Raw genomic sequence first — 8,380 nt, 5'->3', positions numbered from 1 at the left:
GGCCTATTGGAGGCCCTGCCTCGAACCGCTCAGCCTAACCTAGGCCTACACTAGCTAGAGCTACTCGACATTAGTTCTGCACTGAACATACCTGGTAGGAGAGTAGATAAAGGCACGCGCTTTATTCCTCGATGGTCTTAGCGGTAAACCCAAGTGATGAAACTAGGCCTAATTTTATGTCAAGGGGGTCTAAAAAAAAGTTCAGATTCAATGTTCTAGGCCTAGCTTTGCTAGGGCCTACGAGCCTGTGCTACTGTCACTGTGCTACTTTGCGGTGCGTCAAGGAACAAATACGACATGGAAACCGTTAACTGCCTTCATAAAACTTGCGTCCCTGGGGTACGGGCTAAATAAAACCAAATGCAACAGTTGAAACTGTGAGATATTGGTGGCAAGAGGCAAAATTTGGGTACTTGATGGCCAAAACACTACAGAAATCGGATCCCCTTGTGGTGGAGTCGAAAGTTTGCCGTAAAAGGTTTCGATGCCGAGAACGTGTTATCTCTTATGTTTGGATCATTATCTTTATACTAAGGGCTATACATCTATGATGACAGCATTGCAAATATTTCTCGATAATTTGACCAAAAAACAGCATTACATGTCAATAAATAATTTTATTAATATTATTTATGCTATTTTCTTAAAAATTGACGCGTATATAATATTTTTTGAAGTTTATATGTCATCCATATAATCTAATAGATGTCGAGCCCATAATCATTGCTGATAATTACCATAACTGACGTATAGGAGCAGACGACAGCGGCGCGAACGTAAACAAACCATTGGGGGAGGCACCTTCACAAAAGGTAAGGTTTGAGGGCACGTTAGATTTTATTTTATTCATCCGTTGTAATGATTTTGTAAGGATGTTTTTGAATGAAGGGCGTGTTTGCGTTAGATATGTTTTAAATTTGACGTTTACACTGAGCTACAGGTCACACATGATCAGCCGAGCAAGCCCTTGATAGGCTAGTTTAAGACAACAATAGGCCATACGAGGTCAAACTAATCGGAGATTTTCAAATAGAATGAGGGAAAAGAGAATTCATGGCCGTGATTAAGGTATTTGTACATCAGTTAGTCATGTTAAGTGTATCCAACGAAATCTGACCGTTAAACCAACATAGTTATTCCACTAACCTACCCATAGCCTGACAAGATATATGGAAATACTATTATAAATTCATTTCTCTCCAACATCTAACTGAGTAACAACATTGGTCAAAACATGATGTTCTGGGTGATTTTTTTTTCCATATAGAATGTGAAGACAACTTATTGAATAATGTAATATTCACAGGTTAACTAGGATGGCTTTTGTCATTTTTGTAAGCTTCATTGGTTTTTCTAATATCTGTGTAAGTTCACCTGATACTCTTGAAAGTTCATTGCTGACTTCTTGAGTGAATAGACTGCATGCACCAGAAACTCATGCTTGCTTCGTCTAGGCTGTCCCATTAAAGTATGCTAATAGGTAAAAGTTATGGTTAGTTAGGCTAAAACTTCAAAATGTGGCTAGTGTGTAGAATAGCTTGCTATGGTTATATCTGTTGATGCTGTCTTCCAGTCAAAAAATAGTGTAGAGTAAAATGTCTTAAACCTCCAAAAATTTCATTGCCTAGTCAGTTATTCAGTCATAGATTTAACTTTTTTTTTGGCATAATTAAAAATTTGTCAAAGTTCAATATTGATGTGAAGAGTAGCTATGGACTGCTCTATTCCCTGTTCTTTTTGTGTACATTAGATGTCTTGCCAATGGCTGAGGGTGTTGGTTTTAGGCAGATCATTAAAAACGTATATTGACCTTGGCCTCTATCGCATTCAAGGTTAAATTATTCTCAAGAGACATTTCAAGAGGAATAAAGACCTCCCCCCTCCCCTAGGGGAATCTGGGTGGGGATGCTTAGGATAGGTTAGGTTATGATGTATCCCTATTGATTAGGCTGTCTTTGAGGATAAGTTAGTGTTGCCTAAAATGGAAACCAGGACCAAAGACCTTGTCTGAAATATCTGTTGTCTGGGGTAAAGTGCTTTTTGCTATAGCCAGTTTCCATTGCTGGATTAGTTCAGAATTTAAAAAGTAATGATGTTAGTAGTTCTTGGTCTGTTTTCATCTCCAGTTTTTCCTCAAGCAACAACTGTCTGCCGTTCTGCATTTTTAAAAAAAATTTTATGACTAATTTTTTGTGCATATTTATAATTATGTATAATTTTCCTTCCATGCTGTTTAGTGAGAGACTGACAGTTACACTGAAAATGTCAGTAGTGGAAATGAACAATCTTTCAAAAGTTATAGTTGAATTTTTTTACAGGTAATTTACATTTGGTAGGAGGCATTTTCACTCTAATGCCTTTTATGTTTGGCTGGACATAAAAAATGTCAGTTGTAATATATAAAACTTTTGATAAATTTAAGAGTCACAAATCCCAATGAGTATGATTTGTTAAGATGGGCTGGTAGATTTAATAGTTCAGTCAGCCTCTTTCACTCACTTTGTTAGTAACATCCAGAGAGCCATATAATTATCAAAAGTTTTTAAGGATACAAGAATATCATTGGAATAACATAGTTTTAGAGGTGGGTTCAAGTATGCAGACTCAGTGCACTAGTTAAGGTTGGGATGTAGATATCCCAATATTTACCAGTGCTACAATTTTTAGCCAAGGCGCCATAGGTTTCCAGAGAGGTTTTGTACTACCCACACTCCTAGCCAGGTAGCATCTGGCATCCTAGAATAGGTAAGGTTAGAATTTATCCTTATAATTAACAGTGTCTTGCTTTTTTAGCCAAGTAGAATCTGGCACCCTAGGTAAAGCTATAATTAAATTAATTTTAGTTTACATTTGCTAGTAAGCATATTCATTTCAATGCTTTTTATGTTTGACATATAACCTTGGCTGGCCTTGAAAAACGTTGGTCATAATGTCTGCAAATGAGTTGCAAAATTGTTGGCAAGTAAATTTTGTCACGTCTGTAATTTCTGTATCATTGCTTTTATTGCATACATAATGAGAATGAGTAAAGCAATCCCTTACAGTGATTTTTACTGCAGCTTGAATATCTTGAAAAAATTAGTCCAGAAATTTTAATAGTCTGAAATAATATATAAGCAATAATTTTGGTTATTGCTACAGGAATCTGAACCTAATCTTTCATAAATGGTGTAACCAGTGCTTAGTTGAATGTTGAAGCCCTTTTTAACTTAGGGGTTGTAAGCAGCAGCTTAAACTGTCCTGACATTCAAACATCTTCAACAGAGATTTTCTATCATATGAGAACAGAGAGGTTACTCTTCAGTTGTAAGTTATTACTGTATTTTTTTGAAAGAAACTATGCCTGCTTCATGGAAAGCCAACAATCATGAGGGACTGGCATTTTGGAAGAGTGAGTGTAGAAAAACAAAATTTTTAATGAATAGTTGTGCACATCATGGATTGGTATATGTAAACATTCAAGTGATTTGAATCAGAGGAGAAGAGACTATGGGAAAGAATTTGAACAATATATATTTCAAGAACAGAAGCAACTATATGCTAATCATTTCTCTAAAGATAAACTATCAAACTCAGTTTCCTAAAAGATGTTACATCATTCTTTAAGAGGTGCAGATATTTGGGGAGTAATCATGTAATCATTTTGTACAGAGACTTCATATCAGTTCTGCAGTCCTCTGGTAAAAGTTTCATTGAATTTGGTTCAGTCTCCTTGGAGGAATAAGCATTTATTTTTTAAAAAAGTAAGTTTTGAGAAAACAGGAAAACAAATAAATTTTAGGACTTTCAAGAGAATCCTGAGACGATCAGGAGATCTTGAGTGAGTTATCCATATATCATTATAATCTGTTTTCTGTATGACACTGCCGCTAGAGAGAATGGGATATTTTAGTGGGTGACAGTTATTTTTTGATAAATATTGTTGACACTTTTACATGCTTTTTTCACAATTTGTCATTCACAGTGCTGTACAAGTGATGAACAAAATTATTTATGAACCAATGTAAACATTTCTTTTGAGCAATATATCTTCAAGATATGTTTATTTACACATAAAACAGTCCACAACAGTGTATAACTCCTTTCACCCAACCAGACTTAGAGTCATACAAACATTTTTACAAGTTTTTGCAGTTAATTGTCCATGAACCAATCTAAACATTTTTTTTAGCAATATATCTTCAAGATATGTTTATTTACACATAAAACAGTCCAAAACAGTGTATAAATCCTTCCACCTAACCAGACTTAGAGTCATACAGACCTTTTTTCAAGTTTTTTTTTTTTTTACAATTTGTCGTTCATGGTGCCTGCCATACCAGCAATGAACAAAATTGTCAATAAACCAATCTAAAATTTTTTTATATAAGTAACTTACCCAGTAATTACTTAGCTGAGAGTTTCTACTCGAATGGCAGCTTAAATTTTGAAATTCACAGTAGTGGTTCTTTTGTTTTTGTGTAGGTGACAAGACCCCACCCACTTTCGGGGTAAGAGAGAGGAACAACTAAGCTAATAGACCAATTTGTTTCTGCCACTGGTATCGTTCACACATCGTGTTGACTAAGCAGCTTGGTTTTGACAATTGTTTTTTCTTCCCATCCAGTGAAGTATTCTTTGTATGGTAGCCTTTTCGGCATTGTTTTCTCTTGATTGGTTTTTTGTTACTGATTATGACTTTTTGGCTAGTTAGTATGTCAGACACTAGCTCTTCCAGTTTCCGGTATTGCAGCAAAGGCTGCAATACCCAGTTGAGGAAAATTACCTATGACTCTCACACCCTGCACACAAATTGCAGAGGGCAAGTTTATACCATTGATTTGACAGGCGACGAATGCAAGGATTGGGACAAACATAAATGGAAGACTTTGATTTCTCACTTGAATAAATTAGAGAGAGATCGCAAGAGGAAGGCAGCTGCTAAAGCCTGCAAGAAATTAGCTAGTCAAACGATTCCTAAATCTAATGATGTAATTATTCCTACTGTATCTCCTCCTGTCGTTCCTGTTTCCCCTGCATCAATAAATACTCCTAGACCACCTGCTCCTGCTTCTGATTTTCACACTTCTGAGCCCGATCGCTTTGCCAGCATGGAAAATAAATTTGAACAGAGAATTAATATGGTGGTAGGTATAGTGGCCCAATTAGGGGCATCGATGCGTGTCCTTATGGATAAGTTTGAGAAGAAAAGTGAAAGTGAAGTGTTAGTGGAGAAGGTAGCTGTTTGTCCTGCTGATTCTCCCAGGCATCAGTCACTGCCATACCCCCTTGAACCAGGGAGGAGGCATACCGTTGGCCCAAGGGAGGTCAGTGGGGTCTGCCCACGAGCAGTCGCCACCTCGGACCAACCTGTTGCATCCCAGGTTGCATCAAGAAACAGGCGCTGGAAAGGCGTCTTGGACGTGCATCAGCTCTCATCTAGTTTGGGAGATTCTTCACTGTACCGTAGGCACCAGTGGCACTTTCCCAATGAGTTTCGTCCCTTGAAGAGGCGTTCTTCTTCCAAGGATCTAGCTCCTCGACTTCCCAGCAAAAGGTTGAGGGAGCCTCCTCGTAGTCCTCAACCCTCTTGCATTAAGTGGGACAGCCTTGAACATTTCTCCTATCCTGGACGCCAGGAATGCTTTGAGTCACTCCTCTTCATCTACGAAGTGTCTTCTTTCTGATTCCAAGCGCCCCACTTCTAGTGTACAACGAAGTTCTTCGTCTAAGCTCCCAGATTTGAACGAGCGCCCAGTAGCGGCCAAGCACCGTATATTACCTGAACGCCTGCCTTCAATTAATCGCCCTGAGTCGGCTAAGTTCCTGAAGCACCCGAACTGCCTGTAGTGCCTGAACTGCCTGTAACGCCCGAGCTGCCTGAAGCGCTCGAGCGCCCTGTAGTGCCCGATTTCCCTGACGCTGCCGCTCGAGTTAGAACTCCAACTCATCGTAGTGCATTGTCTCCTCCTCCTGCCGCCAGTGCTACGGGGGAACCAACCAATGTTTTAACATTGGCATCTAAGCTTCAAGCCCAGCTTCATCTAGTTCGGCATCTAAGCTTCAAGCCCAGCTTCATCTAGTTCGGCGACGAATTGTCAGTCTGCTTCAAGTTTGGATCCAGCTTTAGCTCCACTTCAGTGCAAGTTGGATAACATTCTGCAACTTCTTCACGGACCATCCACTGCTAAGGCACCTCCATTGGATGCTCCCTTGTCTCCGGTTTCGTGTGAAGAAGAGGATTTAGATCAAGATTCTCCAGCTACTCCTTACACGTCACTTCTGAAGTTTTTACCCCAGAACTTCTCCGAATTCTTCTCGCCTGCAACTCCTTCGTCCCCAGCTTCATCTTTCATGATGAGTAGTCAGCCTTCAGACACTGCTGGACTACCCAAGTTGGTTCTCTCGTCCTCATCCAAGAAGGCCCTTAGTGAAGTGGAGAACTGGCTTTCCGAGAAGAGGGAACAGGGGAAGGCTTGCTTCAGTGTCCCTCCTTCTTGTCTTTCTAGGTTTCGCTACTTGTCGTATGCTACTGGGGAAGCTCCTTCCCTGGGAGTGGCTGCCTCCTCCCAGGGGCACTACTCTGGTCTCATTGACGCAGGCCATAGATCCACGCTACAATTAGCAAAGGTCTTCTTTTCGACACAAGAGAGGGACACCTCCTGAAAAGTCTTTTTAAGACTTTTGAAGTGTTAAGTTTTATGGACTGGTGTATAGGTGCTCTTGCCAAGAAAGTTCAAGAGCCATTGCTTCCTCCTGATTACTTGTCAGAACTTTTGGGTTTTCTCTCCTGTGCAGACAGTTCACAGGAGATTGCTTCACTTTACACAATGGGCGTGACCAAGAAATGGGAACTTAGGGTTTCCTTTACATCAGAAGGTGTTACTTCATCCCAAAAGTCAGTGCTTTTATTTTCCTCGCTAGACAAATATCATCTTTTTCCACAGACAACCGTTAGTGAGATTGTTTCTAGCCTTCATAAGAAGTCCACACAGGATCTTCTGACACCGTCAACGAAGCGTCAGAGAGATTGGTCCACAGCACCCACCAGGACTTCCTCTCCACTGCTGTCTAGGTCCTTTCGGGGGGCAGACAGACCTCAATCTAGGCCCAGAGGATCAGTTAGGTTCACACCTCAAGCCATCAAGAAGTCATCAACTAAATCTTCAACCCGCAAGTGAGACCTCAGTCCTCCATGCCCCAGTGGGTGCGAGGCACCTTCTCTTCTGGGAGAGATGGAGCTTGAGAGGGGCAGACCAGTGGCTTACTCCAAAGGATCGGAGAGGTATTCGGCCCTCTCAGAGGAGGTTTCCTCTCTCATCAGTAAGAAGGCCATAGAATTAGTCAGGAACTCCAAGTTGGTGGGGTTTTACAATCGACTCTTCGTAGTGCCCAAGTCTTCAGGGGGATAGAGACTGGTGCTAGACGTGAGTGCTTTGAATGCCTTCATAGAGAAACAACGCAATCAGTTCTTGCTTCCATCTGTGAGGGGGATTGGATGATCTCCCTAGATATGCAGGATGCATATTTACATGTCCCTATTCATGAGGATTCAGCGAAATATCTCAGGTTTGTCTTCAGGAACCAAGTTTATCAATTCAGAGCTCTTTGTTTCAGCCTCTCAACTGCCCCACAAGTTTTTACACGATTACTTGTTCCCCTAGCAGGTTGGCTATATCTAGCAGGGGCAAAGATCCTTCTTTATTTAGATGACTGGCTACAGTACTTCGCTCTCCCATGAAGGATCGATGCATGGAGGACTTACAGAAGATGATTTGCACAACTCAAGATTTAGGACTTTTATTGAACCTCCAGAAATCTCAACTAATTCTCACTCAGAGAATTCTCTATTTGGGGATTCAGATAGACTCTCAGAGTTTTCAGGCTTCGCTGTCCCCGAGAGAGTGGAGGAATGTTTAAGGAAGGTGGACTCTTTTCCCACCCTTCATTCTTTTAGGCACACTAGCCTCATTAGAGCAGTTTGTAAGACTGGGGAGACTGCACATGAAGCCACTACAGTTTTACCTGAGAGCTTGCTGGGATCGGAAGGTACATCAAGATCTTCACTCCTCTCCTATCACAGCAGAAATAAAGGAGGACTTGGGTTGGTGGAAGTCAGAAGAAAGATTGACGGAGGGGAGTCTCTTTTCCCAGTGACCCAGACCTAGGCTTCTTCTCTGACACGTCAGATCTGGGTTGGGGAGCGCTCCTTGGGAACCGAGAAATCTCGGGAATTTGGTCCTCGATGGAAAAACAGCTTCACATCAACATACGAGAATTGAAAGCGACTCACCTGGGTCTCAGTTATTTTGCAACAGAAGTCTGCAACAAGATGGTCGCAGTGCATGCAGACAACGCCACAGCCTTGGCCTATATAAAACATCAAGGGGGAACGCACTGA

The 8,380-nt window shown here is 41.0% G+C and overlaps 1 protein-coding gene across 1 annotated transcript in view; it reads left to right on the top strand.

Annotated features, from left to right (window-relative positions):
• The first annotated feature begins 713 nt into the window (after positions 1-713).
• Positions 714-8,380, top strand: part of LOC136833202 (integumentary mucin A.1-like) — a 49,425-nt gene continuing 41,758 nt past the window's right edge. The window contains exon 1 of the mRNA XM_067095067.1: positions 714-812. The gene's annotated coding sequence lies outside the window, so the exon portion shown is untranslated. The remainder of the gene's footprint in view (positions 813-8,380) is intronic.

This window comes from Macrobrachium rosenbergii, chromosome 51 (assembly GCF_040412425.1).
Source record: "Macrobrachium rosenbergii isolate ZJJX-2024 chromosome 51, ASM4041242v1, whole genome shotgun sequence".
Lineage (NCBI taxonomy): Eukaryota > Metazoa > Arthropoda > Malacostraca > Decapoda > Palaemonidae > Macrobrachium > Macrobrachium rosenbergii.
Note: the sequence above shows the minus strand (reverse complement) of the source record. Positions and strands in the feature narration are given on the sequence as shown.